Source organism: Stenella coeruleoalba, assembly GCF_951394435.1.
Source record: "Stenella coeruleoalba genome assembly, chromosome: 17".
Taxonomy (NCBI): Eukaryota; Metazoa; Chordata; class Mammalia; order Artiodactyla; family Delphinidae; genus Stenella; species Stenella coeruleoalba.
This window is the reverse complement of record NC_137163.1, coordinates 80,597,974-80,620,152: the sequence shown is the minus strand read 5'-3', so window position 1 is coordinate 80,620,152 and position 22,179 is coordinate 80,597,974. Positions and strand designations below refer to the sequence as shown.

The following is a 22,179-nucleotide window of genomic DNA, read 5'->3' as shown; positions in this document are numbered from 1 at the left end:
AGCATGTGGTTGGTTCATGTTTTTTAATCTATGCTGCGAGGCTCTGTCTTTTGATGGATGTATTTAAGTCATTTACGTGTAAGAGAAAATTATTGATATGTTAGTGTTCAAGTTTGCCATTTTGTTGTTTTCTTCCTGTTCTTTCCTTTCTCTTTTCTTGCGTTTTTGGAGTTACTTAAAAAATTTTAGGTTTCCATTTTGATTTATATATAGTTTTTCTTAGCTTTTTTGGTTGTATCATTTTCTCGATATACAGTAATATATGTGTAGCGTATCACAGTTTACATATGCAGCATTTTATCACTTCTAGTAAAATGTGGAAGCTTCACTTTCCATTTAGGCACCTTTAATGTAACCTAGTATTGTGGCTTTTATTTCATATTTCATATTCATTGACTATGATTTATACAGCTCTTGAGAAGGATTGTCTTTTGTATTTATCCATACTCCTGCAGTTTCTGTTTTTCCTTTTTCCACACTGCTCACAAGGTTTAAAAAAAATCATTTCCTACTGTTTGAGTACTTTCTTTCACCAATCTTTAAGTGTGTAACTGCTGGTTTCCAAATTCTTAAGTGGTTTTTCTTGGGGGGGGGGGGGCGGGTCTAAAATATCTTTATTTGATTGTTGAGCAGTTTTACTGGATATCAGATTCTGGGTTGCTGTTATTTTCTTTAAGAACTGAAAAATAATTGCCCCACTTCATTCTGGCTCTAAGATTTCAGATGAGAATTCTGTCACTAGAATTGATGTCCCTGTATAGGCAGTATGTTATCATGGTTCTTTTCCAAACTTTTCTTTATCTTTAGAAGTTTAATTTTGATGTCTTGCTGTTGGTTTCTTTGGGTTTATCCTGTTTGGGGTTCTTTCAGCTTACTGTAGAAATATTATATCTTTTACCCAATGTAGGAAATTTTGAGCTGATATGTTTTAAAATACTTTGTCAGTTTAATTTCTTTTTCTTTACCTCTTGGAACAGTGATATGAATGAAGAATCCTTTGTTATTGTCTCACAGGTCCCTGAGGCTCTATTCATTTTTCTTCACTATATTTTGTCTGAATCTGTTGTTCAGATTAGTTGAATTGTATTGATTGGCCTACAAATTATTGATTCTATCTTCTGTAGTTATGATTTTACTGTTGAGTCTACCCAGTAGGTTTTTTATTTTGGTAATTGTATTTTTCAGTTCTATAATTTCCATTTGGTCCTTTTTTATAATTTTTTCTTTTTTTTCTAGTTTTTCATTGTTTCAAGAGAACTTGCAGTTGATTATTGAAGTATTTTTATGACAGGTATTAAAAAATTCTTGTTAGATAGTTCCAGCACCAGATTGATTTGCTTGTTGGCATCAGTTGATTGTTTCTTTTTATTTGTTTTTTGATAGTATTGGTTCTTAGTATGAAGAACAATATTCAATTGTATTCTGGACATTTAGTCTATCTTAGGAGATGCTGGGTTCTACTTAAGTGTTTTATTGTTGCAGTATGCTGCTAAGATCAAGCACACAGGTCCTGACCTACTTTTGTGGATTGTGGTTCTAATGATAGTTTAATTTTTAGAGCCTTTGTGATGTTGTTTTGGTCTGCTCGGCATATCTAGTGCCAGTAACCTTAGGGAACAGAAGGGGGTTCCCCAGGCTGACCTGCTAGGGTCTCTTGGTGAAGGAGCAGAGAATCTCAGGCACACAGTGACCAAGAAGCTTCCCTTGTCAGGTTACTGCTATGTTGGGATCCCCCATGCCTCTGAGAGACAGAGAGTGATTCTTGGGTAATGTGTGAGTTGTCAAGAGATCTATCCTACTGACACCTAATCTCTCCACCTCTCTCCACTCTCTTCCTTGTCCTGGAATCTCTAATGGAAGGAGATCTGGGTCCATTGGGATTCCCTTGATCATTTATTATTGGCAGTGTTCCCAATTGCTGTCTCCCTCTGGTGGTGCTGGGCTTAGTTGATACTGTCAGAGAGATTCCTGTTTGATCAAGAGGAGGAATGAGCTAGGTTGGGGATGGGGAAACATGGGGTCTGGGTTACCTTCTATTGGGTGCTCGGACATAAGTCACCTTGTTACTCTGTTATTCCTTCAGTCTTGGGCTCCCAAACCAGCTTGCTATTTCTAGAATTCTTACCAGTCTCTATGTTATTTTCAGGGATTATAGTTGTTTTTAGTGGGGAGAAGCTGGGAGAAACAGATCTGTATCATCTTGTTTAGATCACAAGTTTGGAAATAACTAATTTTTAGCTGTTTTTCTCTGGCGTTTTATTTTCTTATTTTAAAAAACACATTAATTATCGGGTTGGCCAGAAGTTCCTTCAGTTTTTAAGTAAAAATAAAAGACACCTTTTTTATTTCACCAAGTACTTTACTGAACAACGTGTTCACCATTTTGTTCCACTACTTTCTGCCATTTTTCAGCCAACTTCATAATTCCTTCTTCCCACAACTTTTTATCTTTTTGAGCAGAGATCTGCTCCAGGTGCCTTTTTTTTTTTTAAACCCCACATTTGTTTTTGTTTTTTTGTTTTTTTTGAGGTACGCGGGCCTCTCACTGTTGTGGCCTCTTCCGCTGCGGAGCGCAGGCTCAGCGGCCATGGCTCACGGGCCCAGCCCCTCCGCGGCATGTGGGATCTTCCCGGACCGGGGCACGAACCCATGTCCCCTGCATCGGCAGGCGGACTCTCAACCACTGCGCCACCAGGGAAGCCCCCAACATTTGTTTATTTATTTTTGGCTGTGTTGAGTCTTTGTTTCTGTGTGTGGGCTTTCTCTAGTTGTGGCAAGCGGGGGCCACTCTTCATCGCGGTGCGTGGGCCTCTCACTATCGCGGCCTCTCTTGTTGCAGAGCACAGGCTCCAGACACGCAGGCTCAGTAGTTATGGCTCACGGGCCTAGTTGCTCCGCGGCATGTGTGATCTTCCCAGACCAGGGCTCGAACCTGTGTCCCCTGCATTAGCAGGCAGATTCTCAACGACTGCCTCATCAGGGAAGCCCTCCAGGTGCCTTTTACAGTCTTCCAGGGAATTGAAATTTTTTCTGTTAAGAGAATTTTGTGAAGACTAAAATAATTGGAAAGCCAAAGGTGCAATGTCTAGTAAACACAGTGGGTGTATTAGAACTTCCCAGCCGAACTTTAACAGTTTTTGCCTGTCATTAAAGAAATATGTGGTCTTGCGTTATCTTGAAGATTATGCTTTTTCTGTAGACTAATTCCAGACACTTTTCGTAGAGTGCTGCTTTCAGTTGGTCTCATGGGGAGCAGTACTTGTTGGAATTAATTGTTTGGTTTTCCAGAAGGAGGTTGTAGTAGAGGACTCCCTTCCAATCCCACTATATACACCATCTCATCTTCTTTGGATGAAGACCAGCCTTTAGTGTGGTTGGTGGAGGTTCATTTCAGTTGCCCTACTATCTGTTCTGTTCCACATCACTGTACAGTATCCATTTTCCATCACCCATCACAATTTGTTTTAAAAATGGAACTTTTTTTTACGTTTCAGTAGAAAATCGAATGTGGGAATATAGTTAAGAAAGTTTTTTTTTTACTTACGTGGAATCCAAACATCAAAGCAACTAACATAACCAAGCTGGTACAAATGCTTTTAACACTTGAATTGGATATTTTGAGTATGTCGGCTATCTCCCGCATGGTATAATGTTGATCTCAATTAATGTCTCGATTTCATCGCTGTCAACTGCAGCTGGTCTACCCATCTGTGGAGCGTCGTCCAGTGAGAAATCTCCAGCATGAAACTTCGCAAACCACTTTTGACACGTTCAATGAGTCACAGCACCTCTTCCATACACTACACAAATCTGTTCTTGCATTTCAGTTGAGTTTTTACCTTTATTGAAATAAAGCATAATATGCTGAAAATGTTGCTTTTTTCTTCTGTCTTCAATATTAAGATGGCTACACAAAAATTCACCAACTTTGGAAAGCTTTTTTTTTAATGCATGCTGATAGGACAACTGTTACAATACAGTCTAACAAAATTGTTTCAGATGAAGTTAAAGACAACTAAGTGCTACTACAGCCATTTTATGGAAGAAAACAAATGCACTTGGGCCCAACCCAAGATTTAATCTGTTGATTACCTAGTATGGCAGATGAGGACTTAGCTGTCTTATGTGAGCATTCCATATCTCTGTTATCCTTTGTTATTGTTACAGGTTTTTGCTAAACCAGAAATAAATATTACTACTATGATCATATAAATGTGGCCCATTGAAGACTGAAGTAGTGTACTTTGTTTCCTTCTTGTGCAACCATTATTTTAATGTAGTAAATCATTGCTACATGTTTTTCTTTACATCATTTTTTACTTAATTATAGGTAATTAAATTTTTTTTTTTTTTTTTTTTGCGGTACACGGGCCTCTCACTGTTGTAGCCTCTCCCGCTACGGAGCACAGGCTCCGGACGCGCAGGCTCAATGGCCATGGCTCACAGGCCCAGCCACTCGGCGGCATGTGGGATCCTCCCAGACCAGGGCACGAACCCGTGTCCCTTGCATCGGCAGGCGGACTCTCAACCCCTGCACCACCAGGGAAGCCTGTAATTAAAAATTTTTTATGCCTGTCCTTAGTCAGGCAATATGGCTTATTTCCTCCTTTTGCATGATATATTCTCCAGTATCTTCCTAATAAAGAGTGTGTTAAGAGTTTTTTTGAGTTCTGCATGTCTGAAAATTTCTTTATTTTGTTCCCATAGTTGATTAATAATTTGGCTGAGTAGAGAAATCTAGATTGAAAATCAGTTTTCCTCCGAATTTTTAAGGCATTGTTCCAGTGTCTTCTTATGTCCATTTCATCTTAAGTGACTCAATTTAATTAAAATATAAGTGCAGATGGAGTTGGAGCTAGATATATTCAAGGCCCACATACGTATTTAGGAAAAGCAAGTTAAAACTTGATTCAGTACTCTTAATGCTTGCTTCATAATTTGGGTTTTGATCAGGAAAGCTAATGGGTTGGGATGTAGGGAGAAAAGTTTGGAAGTGTGGAAGACATTCGGTGAAAGAGGTAGCTAAAGAAACTTAGGGAAGAAAAAGTATGAAGTGAGTAGTTAGGTTGTTTTCTTATGTTTGTTAACTTGCTCTGAAGTTCATAGTCCAAGCATCATTGTATTTTTTTTCTTTTTAAAATTTATTTATTTATTTTAATATCTTTATTGGGGTATAATTGCTTTACAGTGTTGCGTTAGTTTCTGATGTATAACAAAGTGAAAGAGCTATATGTATACATATATCCCCATATCCCCTCCCTCTTGCGTCTGCCTCCCACCCTCCCTATCCACCCCCCAGGTGGTCACAAAGCACGGAGCTGATGTCCCTGTGCTCTGCGGCTGCTTCCCACTAGCTAGTTATTTTGCATTTGGTAGTATATATATGTCCATGCCACTCTCTCACTTCATCCCATCTTACCCTTCCCCTTCCCCATGTCCTCAAGTCCATTATCTACGTCTGCATCTTTATTCCTGTCTTGCCCCTAGGTTCTTCAGAACCATTTTTCTTTTTTCTTAGCTTCCATATATGTGTGTTAGCATCCGGTGTTTGATTTTTTCTTTCTGTCTTACTTCACTCTGTATAACAGACTCTAGGTCCATCTGTCTCACTAGAAATAACTCAGTTTCGTTTTTTTTTTTCTAACTTACTTCACTCTGTACGTATGACAGACTCTAGGTCCATCCACCTAACTACAAATAACAATTTCATTTCTTTCTATGGCTGAGTAATATTCCATTGTATATATGTGCCACATCTTCTTTATTCATCTGTTGATGAACACTTAGGTTGCTTCCATGTCCTGGTTATTGTAAATAGTGCTGCAGTGAACACTGTGGTACATGACTCTTTCTGAATTATGGTTTTCTCAGGGTATATGCCCAGGAGTGGGATTGCTGGGTCATATGGTAGTTCTGTTTTTAGTTTTTTAAGGAACCTCCATACTATTCTCCATAGTGGCTGTATCAATTTACATTCCCACCAACAGTGCAAGAGGGTTCCCTTTTCTCCACACCCTCTCCAGCATTTATTGTTTCTAGATTTTCTGATGATGGCCCTTCTGACTGGTGTGAGGTGATTCCTCATTGTAGTTTTGATTTGCATTTCTCTGATGGTTAGTGATGTTGAGCATTCTTCATGTGTTTGTTGGCAATCTGTATATCTTCTTTGGAGAAATGTCTATTTAGGTCTTCTGCCCATTTTTGGATTGGGTTGTGTTTTTGATATTGAGCTGCATGAGGTGCTTGTATATTTTGGAGATTAATCCTTTGTCAGTTGCTTTGTTTGCAGATATTTTCTCATGCTTTGATTTAAAATCTTCATTAGCTTCTAGACGCTGCTCTTAGTTTGGGGGAACTATTTAAATAACCAGCAGGGGGAGTACTCAGTTCCTTTTGCAACAGGGACTCAAGCTGGAAAGATAGTTGGGATTTTAATATGTGCAGTTTAGAACAACAGTTTAAAATTTTTTTTGTTTTTTCTGATATTAAAAATAATATGCACCTATTGTAGAATAGCTATAAAAGAAAGAATACAATATAAAATAACACATGTAAATCTACAATCAGGTGATATAGGCACTTTCATGTATTTCCTGTTAAACTTTTTTCTCTCAATGCTTTTTTTTAAAGTTATTTTATAGATTTATTTATTTTTGGCTGCTTTGGGTCTTCATTTTTGTGCGCGGGCTTTCTCTAGTTGTGGCGAGTGGGGGCTATGCTCACTGCGGGCTTCTCATTGCAGTGGCTTCTCTTGTTTTGGAGCACGGGCTTTCGTAGTTGTGACATGAGGGCTCGAGAGCACAGAACTCAGTAGATGTGGCGCACGAGCTTAGTTGCTCCTTGGCATGTGGGATCTTTTTGGACCAGGGCTCAAACCCATGTCCCCTGCTTGGCAGGCGGATTCTTAACCACTGTACCACCAGGGAAGTCCTCAATGCTTATATCTACTGCAAAATTGATGTTAGTTTTAAAACTTAGGGTCGTTAGTATTACATAGATACTCTTTTGAAAATCAATCTGAATATTCTTTTCCATCCTGGTAAGGTCAGAAACAGAACATTTATTCTTGTGTATAAATAAGATTTCTATTGGTTTCTCATAAAGTTGTAGATTTTAATTTCTGTTCTTTTAAGGAGCAGAACCTCTAGAGCATCAGAAAATTCCTATTAAGCAAAGAAAGGCAGCAGAATACAATGTTGTCTATCTTAAGGATACAACTAAAACATATATAATCAGAAGATGCAAATAGGGCAGCAGTATATTAAAACAGTTGTGTCAGGTTGCTGGCTTGGTGCCTGGTACATAATTTAGTACTCAGTTTTTGGAATGGACAAATAGTGGAATAGGGTGATGCTTTTAAAAAATTTATTGTAATGTTAAGACAAATAAAAATGGAGTACTTTTGTAAAGATTGAAACACACATGAACAATTTCTTAAAAAGTTATGTGTAAGAAAGGTTGTCCAGTTGGTGTAGCTCTAGATTATCTCCTCTTAAAAGCTATGACCGAGAAAAACAGTACGTATTATCTACCCAATCCAATTTATTTATAGAAAGAAGAGAAACATACTTAGTGCCTGAGTTCTGGCCACAATTTTACTAAGATCTCGAAAATATTTATCTTTGAACATTCTGTATAAGTCTCTCCTTATTTTGAACCAGTTTTCTTGAATTCTGCATTCAGTTCTTGTCACTTACGCATTAAAATAACAGGTAACAAATGGACACTTATGAGTGTGGAGAAATCCATTAATCAAAGGGAAAACAGTTTTGAGGAGAGGTTAATGAAGAAATCAGATTGCAGTAGTTGAAGAAGAAAATCTTTGTGTTGACAAATCTCTATGTAAGTGTGCTGGGGAAGAGAAGGAGCAAGGGATAGCATGATGGGGTGAGAGAGAGTTAAAAAAAAAAGTTAATGAGAAACTTGTGCGTGGTTGAATGATGACCTAAGGGGTGGAACAGATTAAGATAGGAAACTTTGGAATCCTGAATGCAGTGTCTCATGACTGGCATCCTGTTCTTCATGTTGAGGATTTTCTTTTTATAGCCTCAAGCCACTGGGATGTAAAGCTTTCTGTTTCTTCCTCAGCCTTTTAAAAAATTCAGTAGAGACTATAGCATTTTTACTTTTTTACCCAACATTGTGTATTTTACTGCAGCAGAATATTCCAGGCATGTGCAGAGAAATTTGTTCTGTGTTTAGTTTACCTGTATGGTAAAGCCATACAGGTTGGATTTTTTTTTTGGGTGCATTGGGTCTTCGTTGCTGTGCGTGGGCTTTCTCTAGTTGCGGTTAGCGGGGGCTTCTCCTGTTGCATAGCGTGGGTTCTAGGCGTTCAGGCTTCAGTAGTTGCGGCACCTGGGCTCAGTAGTTGTGGCTCGTAGGCTCTAGACCGCAGGCTTAGTAGTTGTGGTGCACGGGCTTAGTTGCTCCATGGCATGTGGGATCTTCCCAGACCAGAGCTCGAACCTGTGTCCGCTGCATTGGCAGGTGGATTCTTAACCACTGCACCACCAGGGAAGTCCCTAGAGGTTGGATTTTAATCCATTGTTCTTGGTGGTGGTTCTCAAACTTTAATAGTGCCTAACTCACCGGGGTGGTTGGTGGGCCTCTCATCACTTAAGATTCTAATTTGAGGTTTGAGTATCTACTATCTCTAAAAGCATACGTGGTGATTCTGATGTGCATCGCCCTTGATTGCATTTTAAAAATTGTGGTCAAATAGAATGAAATTAACTTTTTTAACAATTTTTAAGTCTATGGTCTGTGACATTAAGTACTTTCATGTTGTTCCGAAACTATCACCACCATCCATCTCCAGAACTTTCATCATCCCAAACTGAAATTATACCCATTAAACAACAACTCCTCATTTTCCCCTCCCCGCAGCCCCTGGGAACCACCATTCTACTTTATGTCTCTGAGTTTGATGACTTAAGGGACCTAATATAAGTGGAATCATAATTTTTGTCCTTTTGTGTCTGGCTTATTTCATTTAGCTTAATGTCTTGAAGGTTCTTCCATGTTGTATTGTGTGTCAGAATTTTTTTCTTTCTTCTGTTTTTTTTTTTTTTTGTGGTACGCGGGCCTCTCACTGCTATGGCCTCTCCCGCTGCAGAGCACAGGGTCCGGACGCGCAGGCTCAGCGGCCATGGCTCATGGGCCCAGACGCTCTGTGGCATGTGGGATCCTCCCGGACCGGGGCACGAGCCCGCGTCCCCTGCATCGGCAGGCGGACTCTCAACCACTGCGCCACCAGGGAAGCCCCGAATTTTTTTCTTTCTTTAAGGCTGAATGTAGTCCATTGTATGTATATACCACATTTTGTTTATCATTCATCCATTGATGGACGTTTGGGTTGTTTCAGCCTTTTGGCTCTTGTGAATATGGCACTCTGAACATTGTTGGGGAAATATCTGTTTGAGTCTCTGCTTTCAATTCTTTTGGGTATATGCTGGATCATATGGTAATTATATTTTTAACTTTTGAGTAGCCACCATACTTTTATCCACAGTGACTGCATCGTTTTGCATTTCTGTCAGAATGTACCAGGGTTTCAGTTTTTCCATGTCCTTGCTAGGACTTCCTATTTTCTGTTTTTTTTTTTAAATTTTTTAAATTTTAACTTTTTTTAATAGTAGTCATTCCTAATGGGTGTGAAGTGGTATCTCATTGTGGTTTTGATTCACAATTCTCTCATGAATAATGATGTTGGGCACCTTTTCATGTGCTTATTAGCCATTTGTATATCTACTTTGGAGAAATGTCTCTTTCAGGTCCTTTGCCCACTTAAAAATTGAGTTGTTGGTCTTTTTGTTGTTGAGTTGTTAGGCGTTCTTTATGTATTTTGGATATTAGTTCCTCATCAGATCTTGGATTGCATCTTAAGAAATGCTGGCTTGGGGTAAGGAGTTTGAATTGTGGAGTCAAACCAGCCTGTGTGTGAATCTTGGCTTGTGTGTAAGTTCCCTTGCATATTAAAACTGCCAGCTACCAATCTGGAGTGATCTACCTCTTTCTTTGGTCTCTCCTTGTCCTCTATGCATGGGCACCAGTTTCAGACTTCACTTGGGGACTCCTGAGGTCGCAAACCTACAATGTGTCAGGATTTCATTGCTTTTTAAGGCTGTGAATAGTTTTTATTTACATGTACATGCTTATTTTGTTTATCCATTCATCCATTGGTGGACATTTGGGTTGTTTCCAGTTTTTAGTTATTGTGAATAATGTTATTTTGAACTTTGACATTTAAACATACATTTGAGGGACTTCCCTGGTGGTCCAGGGGGTACGACTGCACGCTCCCAACCCAGGGGGCCTGGGTTCGATCCCTGGTCAGGGAACTAGATCCTGCATGCATGCCGCGACAGAGGGTTCGCATGCGGCAACTAAGAAGTCTGTGTGCTGCAACTAAGGAGTCTGCATGTCACAGAGAAGATCCCGTGTGCTGCAGCTAAGACCTGGCACAGCCAAAATAAATAAGTAAATATTTAATTAAAAAAACCCAAACATCCGTTTGAGTCCCTGCTTTCAGTTCTTTTGGGAAATCGAATTGCTCAGAAGTAGAATTGGTAGATCCTATGGTAATTCTATGTTTAATTTTTTGGAGGATCCACTGTACCATTTTCTATAGCAACTATATCATATTGTACTTCTACCAGCAATGCACAGGGGTTCCAGTTTTTTCCATATCCTTGCCAATACTTATTACTTATTTATTTTTTGACAGTGACTATTATAATGGGTGGGAGTTGGTATCTCACATTGTGGTTTTGATTTGTGTTTCCCTAATGACTAATGATATCAAGCATCTTTTTATGTGACTGTTGGTCATTTGTATGCCCTCTTCGGAGAAATGTCTATCAGACTTTTACCGAGTTTTAAACTGAGTTGTTGAGTTGTGGGAGTTCTTCATATATTTTGGGTACTAGATTCTTAGTTGGATATGTGATTTGCAAATATTTTCTCCCATTATATGAATTGTCCTTCTGCTTTCTGAAAATATCTTTTGAAATTCATAAGTTTTAAATATTGATGTTTAGTTTATTCATTTTTTGTTAACTGGTCCTTTTGTGTCATGTCTGAAACCGCTGCTTAGTAACTTCTGTTATTTTTTGTCAGACCCTTGACAGAAATCGTTTGACCACAGATGTATGGGTTTTTCTGGACTATGAATTCTGTTCCATTGACTGGGTGTGTTGTTATGCCTGTACCACAGTGATTTGATTACTGTTATTTTGTCATAAGTTTTGAAATTGGGATATGAGTTCCAGTCATGGAACTTTTGTGGTTTTCTCATAGAGTCAGGATGAGTTACATGTTTGGTATCAATGTGTGACTGTATAGGTGGGTTATTGTCAAGGAGGGAACCTCACCTGAGCCTTGGTGTCCAGAGTTTTTACTGGGGCTTTGCTATGGACTGCATATTTGTGTTCTCTATTCCCAGCCGCCATTCATATGTTGAAACCTAATCCTCAATGTGGTAGTATTTGGAGGTGGAGTCTTTGAAAAGTAAATAGGTCATGAGGGTGGAGCTCTCATGAATGGGATTAGTGCCCTTATAAAAGAGGTTCCAGAGAGATCCCTCCTCTCTTTAGCATCAGTGAGGAAGTGAGCCTTTGCCAGATTTCACCACTAACACTGAATCTGCTGACACCTTGATCTTGGACTTCCCAGCTCCTAGAACTTGAGAAGTGTTTGTTGTTTATAGGCTACCTACTTTATGGCATTTTGTTATAGTAGCCCGAACAGACTAAGGCTCCATTACGTAGACATAAATGGCTGATCTCAGTCTCCAGTTCTTCTGTGTGTGACTTAAAGCCTCCACTCTAAATCATACTGTCTTTCTGGTGTCACCAGCCCCCATGCTAACAGTATGGGGTGTGATTAGCCACCACCCTAAATCATATGATTGGACTGTCTGGTGTAACTGAAGCTCTCAGGCAAAGAAAGACACTTCTGTCAGCCATGGTATTCCAAGGGCATAGACATTACTTTCCAGAAGCCAAGGACAAAGGCTAAACTTGTTTGTTTGTTTGTTTTTTGGCCGCTCCGTGCAGCTTACAGGATCTTAGTTCTCTGAGTATAGATCAAACTCAGGCCCCAGCAGTGGAAGCACTGAGTCCTAATCACTGGACCACCAGGGAATTAATTCCCTAGCCTTCCTTTTAGGTGAGGTTAGATTCTTTACTCCATGTTTACTTTTTCAGTCTTTCCCTAATAGGTCTTTTACCCATGGTTGTCTTTCTTTTCACACCTTAAGAGCCCATGTTTATGACAAACACAAATCCTCTTCTCAGTCTGCAAATGTCTCTCCCTAATTCACATTCATGTGCCCTCATTTTGAAGTGAATTTGTGATTGCTGCCTTAACTCACAGAGTTACTATAAGGCTTCAGTGAGGGAAAGAAATTAAAAAGTGGTTTTTAGAATTAATTTCTGCAATCTTCGTACTGCCTCTGCATGTTTATACTAACTTCTGTTATTTTACTTCTCTGTATTGTGTTTTGTGACAGGTCTAATGATCATATTGATTTCTTGAGGACAGGGTTCATGATATTTCTCTGTGTTTTCTGTGCTTAAGTGATGACAAGCACTGGTTTGTTGAATTTAGTTTTCAATAATGCTAAAAATATATTGAAATTCCATTTGTTTTTAACCACCAGAGTGGCTGCATTTGGTTGTGCAGGTTGAAAACCACAGTGCCCGCAGAGGCCCTGTTCATAGTCATGTCCTGCAAAATTTGTATATTTATTATGCTACTCTTTCAGTAGATGGCAATAAAGCACCTTTTCTAATAAAATCAGTACGTTATGACAATTTCCAAATATATGGAAGTACAGTGACTTGATAAGGGAGTGTCTTTTTCTCCTTTGCAGAAAAATGTAGCCCTATTAAGAATATGGTCCTTGGGCTTAAACTAGCTTGAATTTTGATCCTGGCTTTACTATTTACAGATACATGGTCTTGAAAAATGTCTTCAACAGTTAGTTTCTTTGTCTGTGAAATGGAATTAATACTACTCATTTCAGCATAAAATATCACCTAGGATCTATATGAGGTAATAGACATGAAACATTTGCAGTGATGTCTGGCAGCTACTGAATTATCTTAGTCTGTTCAGGCTGCTGTAACAAAAATGCCATAGGCTAATTGTTTATAAACAACACAAATGTGTCACAGTTCTGGAGGCTGGGAAGTTCAAATTTAAGGTGCCAGTACATTCAGTGTTTGTTGAGGGCCCACTTCATGGTTCATAGCCATCTTCTTTTTGTCCACACGTAGTGGATCTCTCTAGTACCTCTTATACAAGGGCACTAATCCCATTCGTGAGGGTTCCATCCTTGTGAACTAAGCACCTCCCGAAGTCCTCACCTCCAAATACCATCACATTGGGGATTAGGTTTCAACATATGAATTATAGGGGGGACACAGACATTCCATCTGTAGCATAAATATTCAGTTTGTGATAGCTAAACGATTGTGCTTCTTTTCATTGGAGCTGGTTTTACTTTAGTAGTGTGTGATTACAGAGTTATATCTGAGGTGGTTTACAATTAGGTAAAAGTAATTTATTTACTTATTCGGTTGCATGAGGTCTTAGTTGTGGCAGGCGGGCTCCTTAGTTGCAGCTTGAGGGCTCCTTAGTTGTGGCTTGCCAGCTCCTTAGCTGTGGCATGCGAACTCTTAGTTGTGGCATGCATGTGGGGTCTAGTCCCCGGACCAGGGATCGAACCTGGGCCCCCTGCATTGGGAGCGCAGAGTCTTAATCACTGCACCACCAGGGAAGTCACATAATTAGGTAAAATCTTAATTCGGGGGGGCGGGCTTGTGCGTGGGAGTCCATGTGGGCGCCTGCGTGGCAGGGAGCAGTGCAGGGTCGCCGTGGCGGAGCTGCAGCAGCTCTGGGTGCAGGAGGCAGTGGACTCTATGGTGATAAGTCTGGAGAGAGAACATCCGGAAGATGCAGGGCCTCATGTTCCGGTGCAGCGCTGCCTGCTGTGAGGACAACCAGGCATCCATGCAGCAAGCGCACCAGTGTATTGAGCGCTGCCATGCACCTCTGTCTCAAGCCCAGGCCCTGGTGACCAGCGAGTTGGAGAAGTTCCAGGAGCACCTGGCCCGGTGCACAATGTATTGCAACAACAAAACCAAAGATTCAATGGATGTGGGGAGTAAATAGGTTCAGGTGAAGGGGCAGCTGGAGAGTTGCATGACCACGTGTGTGAATAGCCACGTGAACCTCATTCCAACCATGACCAAGAAGGTGAAGGAGTCTCTCTCATCCATTGGGAAATAGATGTCTGCTATTGGCCATCGGGGCTGAAGGCAGCAATCTATTTAAAAAGAGGAATGGGGATTTGGGTTTTCTAAGGAAAGTTTATGAATGAGGAAATTAAGGATGGCAGCAAGTTTAAGGCCTATATCACTTGCCTTTGGTCACTGGTTCCTTTGTGTTTGAAACCTAGAAAGTGAAGAAAACTGGTGCTAAAATTGGGGTCAGAGATAGCAAGGGAGAGTTTTTGTGAGCCTGAATTTCACGTGGCAAGTGCTTATCCTGGCAGCGGGGCGTCTCCCTTGTACCAAATCAGAGCCCTCCAAGGTACCAGATTCTCATAGTACACAGATACCAACAGGCTGGCACGTTTATCTGACCGGATTATGATCCAGTAGAGTGTGAGGAGAGGTGTTTCTATTTGTTGCCAATCTCCTGTTTACCGGAAGGATCACTACCACATTTTACACCAACTGGAAATAAAACAAAATCCACGAGGTCACTAATTTAGAATGGGAAAGGGGGCTTCTGGGGCTTTGTTTTGCGTGGTTTTGCCTTATATACAAGGGCATGAAGTTACTTTAAGATGTAGAGTTGGTAGAGGTAGTTTGGATAAAAGCTTTGAAAGGGTGCTTGTGGATGTTCATTTCTGGCCGTCAGGATGTGGATGCGCATTTCTTAAAATTCTCACACATGACATCTTTCAGCCTGGAGACGCTGCTAAATTATAAGAAGCGCTGTCACACTGGTAGGGGAAGCATGTTGCTGCAAATGGCATTATTTTATACTTTTTTAATGACTGAGTAGTATTTCATTGTAATTATATACCACATCTTCTTTATCTATTTGTCAGTGGACATTTAGGTTGCTTCCATGTCTTGGCTGTTGTAAATAGTGCTGCTATGAACACTGGGGTGCATGTATCTTTTTGAATTAGAATTTTCTCTGGATATATGTCCAGGAGTGGGATTGTTGGATCATATGGTAACTCTATTTTTAGTTTTTTAAGGCACCTCCATACTGTTTTCCATAGTGGCTGTACCAATTTACATTCCCACCAACAATGTAAGAGGGTTCCCTTTTCTCCACACCCCTCCAGCATTTATTATTTGTAGACTTTTTAATGGGATGGCCATTCTGAGCAGAGTGAGGTGATACCTTATTGTAGTTTTGATTTGCATTTCTCTGATAATTAGCAACGTTGAGCATCTTTTCATGTGCCTATCGGTCATCTGTATATCTTCTTAGGAGAAATGTCTATTTAGGTCTTCTGCCTGTTTTTTTTGATTGGGTTGTTTGGTTTTTTTGTTACTGAGTTATATGAGCCAATTGTATATTTTGGAAATTAAGCCCTTGTTGGTTGCATCGTTTGCAAATATTTTCTCCCTGCCCATAGTTTGTCTTTTCGTTTTGTTTATGGTTTCCTTTGCTGTGCAAAAGCTCATAAGTTTGATTAGGTCCCATTTGTTGATTTTTGTTTTTATTTGTATTGCCTTGGGAGACTGACCTAAGAAAACATTGCTACAGTTTATGTTAGAGAATGTTTTGCGTGTGTTCTCTTGTAGGAGTTTTGTGGTGTCCTATCTTAAGTATTTAAGACATTTTGAGTTCATTTTTGTGTATTGTGTGAGAGAGTGCTCTCACTTATTGGTTTACATGCGGCTGTCCAGCTTAACCAACGCCATTTGCCAAAGAGACTGTCTTTTTTCTGTTGTATATTCTTGCTTCCTTTGTCAAAGATTAAATGACCGTAGGTGTGTGGGTTTAATTCTGGGCTCTCCGTTCTGTTCCACTGATCCATATGTCTGTTTTTGTGGCAGTACCACGCTGTTTGATTACTGTAGTTTTGTGGTATTGTTTGAAGCCCGGGAGGGTTATGCCTCCAGCTTTGTTCTTTTTCCTCAGGATTGCTTTGGCAGTTCTGGGTCTTTCATGGTTCCATATAAATTTTAGGATTATTTGTTTTAGTTCTGTGAAGAATGTCACAGGTAATTTGATGGTAATCGCATTAAATCTGTAGATTGCTTCGGGTAGTATGGCCATTTTAACGATATTAATTCTTCCAATCCAAGAGCGTGGTGTATCTTTCAATTATCTTTAGCTTTCTTTATCAGTGTTTTATAGTTCTCAGTGTATAAGTCTTTCACTTCCTTGGTCAGTTTTATTCTAAGTATTTTATTATTTTTAATGAGATTTTAAAAGGGATTTTTTTTTTTTACTTTCCCTTTTTGATATTTCATTGTTAGTATAAAGAAATACAGTCAATTCCTGAATGTTAATTTTGTATCCTGCTACCTTGCTGAATTTATCATTTCTAGTGGTTTTTTTGTGGAGTCTTTAGCGTTTTCTACATATAGTATCATGTCATTTGCATAAAATGACAGTTTTATCTCTTCTCTTCCAGTTTGGTTACCTTTTGTTTCTTTTTCTTGTCTGATTGTTGTGGCTAGGACTTCCAATACTATGTTGAATAGAAGTGGTGAGAGTGGCCATTCTTGTCTTATTCCAGGAATCAGCAAAAAGGCTTTCAACTTTTCACCATTGAGTATTATGTTGGCTCTAGGTTTGTCACAAATAGCTTTTATTAAGCACCTTTTTAACTAATTGCTTTTAAGTTAAAGTCTATTATAATTTTATTCAGACTTCCATTTTCTGAAGAGTAGGCGGGTTAGGGTTGAACTGTAAGTGGAGATTTGGTTAGAGGGCTGTGAGGGAAGGAGGGACAAAGACTTGAATCTGTAGCCTTTGAAGGGGTCTTGCTGATAATCCTGCCTTTGCATGAGAATAAATTTATCACAGTTGGAGTTTATAGGTTGCTGTGCTTCAACTTCTCAACAGTGAGGAAGCAGGAATGGGAAAGAACCAACGCAAACTCATTGTTTGCTTTTGAGTGGGGAGCGATCAGTAAAATAAAATTGGACCCAGAGTGTGATATATTAGCAGCTGTCATTGTTTTATGTCTTTTAAGTCCTTAGATTAAGAGTAATGTCAGTGGAGCCATGTCAGTGGAGCCAAGAGTGGTTTTAGGCAGCCTGGCATGGGAACTTGGAAACCTCTGTTTCCAGCAGAGGAATTTTCCATTTCAGAAAAAAATAAGTTTCAGACTAATGGTATTCTGAGCTGGTGTACAGGGCTAGTGGAAAATAATTCTGCTTTTCTTTTCAAGTGTTGAAAATTAAATACATCACCATATTTCCAACATTGTTACGTTAAGAAGTTCCGGATTGTTGAGAAGAATGAGAAAAAGAGGGCTAGATTGCTAGAGATTAGGATTCTAGCATCAGAGTCTTATTAGAATAGCTGTAGTAAATTAGTCTGGTTTGTTTGAACAGTTTAGGTGTTTGATGACACCCAAACTAGGTGATTATTGTACTGTAAGTTTAAGCATAATTGTACATTCCAGACATTTACTACTTAGCCAAAGTACTCTTAAGTTTGAAAGTATATGAAAATTATACAAAATGTGGCAACCGTTTCCTTTATTTTCTCTGATGACAGAAGAAGAAATGAATTTAAACTGCTACATGATTTAATGCCTTTCTGACCGAAAACTTTAAAACACTGGAATGGCTATGGATTCTTTCCTGAAAAAACTCTTCCATGAATGGAAAAGATAGTATAGATATGAACTTCCTTAAATGAAGCAATGATTTAGGTGACTCCTAAACTTATTTAGCATATGCTGAAATTATTTAGCACACAAGGGATAAACCAGTAAGTTCTGGAAGCTAGCACTTTTAGAGTTTGCCACTTGTAGAGCGTAAGTTATAAGTGAATCCTGGTTTTGGGGTCATAGAAGACATAAACACATGAAAATAGCATTCTCTATTGTGGCAGTGGAGGTGCTATTGGAAGTGCTGATTTCCAAACGAGTGGTTCAAGGAGGATGACTGAGGGCTATAACAGTACAGGAGGATTCGTGAAGAAGGTAGTCCTTAGGCCAAATCCTGAGGGGTCCAGCAGGTCAGACTGAAAGAGAGTTGGAAAGACAGCCTGGCAGGAAACAAAGGAAAGGGCGAAGTTGTCTTGAACCTTATAGGCAGTTTTCAAAAATTTTGTTATGCTTTGTGAAAATTTATTTTACTTACATGTTTTTTCTCGGACTTGTTCTAATACCCTTTATTTTCTTATTTATTAACGTCTGTTGTCCCCACATCAGGAGGGTCGGTCTTTCTTAATCGGCATTGCCTGACTGTGAGAAAGATAAGAATGCTAGAGCACTGGTTATGGGGGCAGCTCATGGAATAGTGACTTTGACTCTGCAATAAACTGACCTTTTCCAATGAGTCATTTAATTCCCTTCTTCTTTATTTTTAATGTTTTTTTGAAATATTTATTTGGTTGCGCCGGATCTAAGTTGAGGCAGGCAGGCTCCTTAGTTGTGGCCTGTGAACTCTTAGTCGTGGCGTGCATGTGGGATCTACTTCCCTGACCAGGGATAGAACCCGGGCCCCCTGCATTGGGAGCATAGAATCTTATCCACTGCGCCACCAGGAAAGTCGCTTAATTCCCTTCTGCTCCTTAAACTGTCTGAGAGGCTGTAGAGTTCTAATCAGTAAGCTGCTTTTTGTTATTTTTCGAGGTTTGAAATATTATAGTTGGTCATTAGATTAAGACAGTATTTTATGAATCATAGTGTATGAAAATATAAGCATCTTTATAAAAAATGTCTAAAGTACTTTCTCATATTAACTCTGCTGAATGTTAATCAGCTCTTCTTCTACCTTCCGTTATGGTGGTCTGTGGTACTATTATTTCACAGTATTGTCATTAGTGTCAGTTTTATCTTGGTAGTCATCTTGAGGTAAGTATATTTATTATTCTCATTTTACTGATACAGAAACTGGATCTTGGGAAGTGTCAGTGTAGCCAACCAGTAGCTCAGCGGTGACTCAGGCCAGGTCAGTCTGACGGCACAGCTTGAAGATGGGAGCTGAAAGGATTTGTGTGCTGCTTGTGGAATTTCCTGGATGTTTCTAAGCTTGAGGAGGATAATAACTCAGGACATTTGGAATTAGGACTAGCCTGGGAAATTGAGGATCTATGGGTAGCCATCACCAAAGTACATTTCTTCCTTTGTTCAAGTCCAAGACAGCTTTCTCCAGGAAACATCCTCTCAATCTATTTTTGAGCTCATTAGCCCAATTTAGGTCTGTTTCTTCCTCCACTCTAATTATATCCTTAGAACCCACGGTCTTTGAAGATGGAAACTGTCTTTAGCTGTATACCTTCAGAGGGCTCAGTGAATCGTTTCAGCTCAGTACGAATATTTACTGAGTATTGTGGTCCAGCTCTTTCAGTAGCTGGTGATTGAAGGCCAACTTCAGCTGGACAGAGGCACAGAAGATTGATGGGTTGGCTTGCAGTTGACAGCATCTGGGCACCTGGGCAGCTCAGGGACCTGACTTACAGCCTGGAGCATGATTTGTGCCTCTTTCTTTCTCAGGTTTCTTCATATTATAGGTTACAAGGTGGCTCACTGCTTTGGGGTCACACCCTTGGCCAAGTTGGGAAGAAGAGACTCTTCTCCAGTAGCCCCAGTTAGAAAAGTCCTGGAGAGGGCCTCTGACTGCCTCAACTTGGGTCCCATGGCATCCCTGGACCAGTTACTATGGCCAGGCTGATGTCCTATGATTATCCTTGGCCAGGTTGGGCGCCCAAAACTGTGGTGCTGGGAGTGTGTTTTGTCACTAGAAATGTGGATGGATGAGAAGGCTGAGTAGTGAAGTCGCCCTGTAAGCACCTGCTCTGTGGCTGAGTAAACACTGTGGAGAGAGAAATACGCATGTTCTAGAGAGCTGTGGCAGAGGTATTGTTTATAAGGATAAGTAGATGAAATGGAAATGAGTTTAACACAGCTTAAGGGCTGTGTTTACGCTTAGGTTTATACTTGCTGACTTATTTACTTTAGATATTTTAGATTTTGTGACAGGTGTGGTAATAGTCAAGAAATTTGCATATTCATTCAAGAGTCATTTAGTGAGTACCTCAGTGGGGAGTGCTGTGCACTGGGGATAAGATGAAGAGGCATGAGACTCCTGCCCTCAGGAGCTCTTATTCTAGGGAAAGGAGTAGATGGGGCAGGAAACAGGCTGTTGTCCCAGAGGGAGGGATTAAGTGGAGGCATTGAGGGATAGTTCATGGAAAAGATGAGCCGGGATCCATGGCAGAGTTGGAGAGGCTAAAGGAAGAGGAGAGGTGATTTCTGGCAAAGAGTTCCATGGACGCAGGTGTGGTGTTGGAAATGCTCCACTTGGCAGCAGCAAGGGGAGTGGAACAGATTGGCTGGGGAAGCAGAAGGGGAGGCTGAAGAGTGCTGTTGAAGGCCAGGATAGTAGGTATCAGAACTTGGGCTCAGGACCTCGTGTCAGTGAATTTGTGGGAGGGTCTCTGTTGCCACTGCCTGAGCTGCTGGAGGGCAGAGTCTTTCTTGTTCGTCTTATATCCCTGGGGCCTGGCGGAGTGTCTGCCTGCAGTGGGCACTCAGTACATGTTTACTGACAGACTGAAGATGAGGACATTAGAATTCTGTCTTTTATGTTAAGTTAGAGGGTTCTAGTCCCTAAAGAATCTGAGTATGGATGAAATCCAGAGAAGCAAAGGATAAGTCAGATGCAACCAAAGCAGTGACAGGCCTGAGAAACGTTCTGTTGCCAGAGAGAAGGAGAAAACAAATGTGCAATTAACTTGAAAGGACAGGCTCTGAGCATCACAGTGCCTACCGACTAGCTGATGTGGTTAAAACTTTACATCTGTTCCTCATATTTGACAGGAACAGATTTGAGAGCCACGGAGTCATTGTCTCTGCTTAATGTAGTTCAATTTTTGGGTGAAAAAGGGTTGACATCCTTCAAGTATGTGGCTAGAGCCATTGGGATACATTGGGATACATATATTATTCAGATACCCAAGGAAACTTCCTTTTTGGATTGTTAGATATCAGATTTGTTCCCCAAATTTATTACATGATATCCAAAACAATATTTAGAAATTTTCACTTCTTTCCAAGGGGAGTATCCCACAAATGTATAGTGGAATGCATTTGGTTTTATAGGGAGTAAAGTTTCAAAATGAGTAAATAAAATGCATAAGCATGGTGTACTTGAGAAATGAAAAATTGAGCGGAGCACCAATAAGAAGGAAAAGTGGTCTCTGAGGGGCTGATGTGGATAGTAAAGCAGTGAAGCAGAGTTTAACCATTTTGTGTTTTAATTGGTTGCTTTTTTCTGAAGTATGGTCTATTCAAAGTACAGTCAATCCTCATTTTTCAAAGATTCTGCATTTATGAAATCGCCTACTTGCTCAAATTTATTTGTAATCCCCAAATCAGTGCTCTTGGTGCTTTTATAGTCATTTGCAGGCATATGTAGAGCAGGGAAAATTTTGAGTCACCTGACACCCGTGTTTCCAACCGAGGTCCAAGGCCCCACTCTGTCTACTTGTTCTAGCTCTCACACTCTAAACGAGGGCCCTTTTCTTGGTCTTTTTAGTGCCACGTTTTTCACATTTTTGTGCTTCGTGTTGGTGATGTCACTGTTTAAAATGGCCCCCAAACATAGTGCTGTCTAGTGTTCCTAAGCGCAGGACATCTGTGATGTGCATTATGGAGAAAGTATGTGTGTTAGATAAGCTTTGTTCAGGCATGAGTTATAGTGCTGTTAGCCGTGAGTTCAATGTTAATGAATAAGCTGTATATATTAAATAAGGTGTCTTTAAACAGAAACACACAAAAAGTAAAGTTTCATATTGACAGGAACTATGCTGTATTCCCCGAGGAGCAGTGGTTCAGGATCTGCCAATTCGTTGTTTTTGGCAACTTTATAGAACATTAACTACTTTGAATAATGAGAATTGACTGTATTTGTTTCCTATTCTTCTTCCTGGCCTCAACCTGGGCTTATATAG

The 22,179-nt window shown here is 40.0% G+C and overlaps 1 protein-coding gene and 1 pseudogene across 7 annotated transcripts in view; both read left to right on the top strand.

Moving 5' to 3' along the window:
- The window catches only part of SPIDR (scaffold protein involved in DNA repair), a 354,441-nt gene that overhangs the window by 15,141 nt on the left and 317,121 nt on the right, over positions 1-22,179 (top strand). The window lies entirely within an intron of this gene.
- LOC307176217 (protein FAM136A-like) lies at positions 13,844-14,331 on the top strand (annotated as a pseudogene). The gene has a single exon. The product of its transcript is annotated as a protein FAM136A-like (transcript).